Source organism: Ammodytes marinus (genome assembly GCF_949987685.1).
Source record: "Ammodytes marinus genome assembly, chromosome: 5".
NCBI classification, from domain to species: Eukaryota; Metazoa; Chordata; class Actinopteri; order Uranoscopiformes; family Ammodytidae; genus Ammodytes; species Ammodytes marinus.
In genome coordinates, this window is record NC_137234.1 from 3594678 (window position 1) to 3595450 (window position 773).

At 39.1% G+C, this 773-nt stretch overlaps 1 protein-coding gene across 1 annotated transcript in view; it reads left to right on the top strand.

The window, feature by feature from the left end:
* The window catches only part of LOC307251163 (protection of telomeres protein 1-like), a gene marked incomplete at its 5' end in the record, with an annotated part of 7773 nt that extends 7203 nt beyond the window's left edge, over positions 1–570 (top strand). The window contains one exon of the mRNA XM_080028484.1: positions 1–570. This exon is cut by the window's left edge and continues 181 nt beyond it.
* Positions 571–773: the final 203 nt, after the last annotated feature.

Below are 773 nucleotides of genomic sequence, written 5' to 3' on the forward strand. Positions count from 1 at the left end.
AATTAATGTCGGGTTACATTTCAAGCCATCGCCAAAACGAGTTGACACAAAGTTGATTTAAGCCTATTATCAGCTCCACAAAACTCTCTCTGTGTTTCTCAGTATGGCAGCGTTTAGAAATTGGTGTCGGCCCCCCAATTGACACTGGTGCAGGAGTTCAGAAAAATCCCCAAGAAGAGCCCAAGAAATGTTTCAGTTGTTGATTCTACTGCTAAGAAAGAAAAAAAAACCTGGACGTACAGCAGAAGGTATAAAATCCATGAGCCATCACTGAAGGCTTTACCTCATGTAGATGGCGATGCACCGACAGTGTTGTTGTAATTACTCTAAATTCCTCATAGGGGGCGACAGAAGTTACGCACTATCGCTTTAAACAAGAGTAGTACAGAGTAACAAGCTGTTTTTAACCTGTTCCTGCTTGGTTCATCTTACTGTTCACATCCTTTGTATGTTTTTATTTGTATTTATTGTGTAAAACTTAATAAATAATTGTACAGAAAATGTTACTGTAGAAATGTTCCAACTGACGTGTTGTTTTTTAAATCTTCTGATGTTCCCTGTGCAGCTAACGAAGCCTTTTAATGACTTTTGATAAATAAAGAATTACTTTTAATTTTCTTTTTGTGTCCTTTTACTGAGTTCAAAACGTTTATCTGGAATAATCTTTATTTTACAGTCTGATAAATATTTAAAAATAATTTGAGGAAGGGGCGCCCTTAGCTCAGTTGGTAGGGCGTCCCCCCCCCCATGGGCCTCGGCCAGCAGCGGACCCG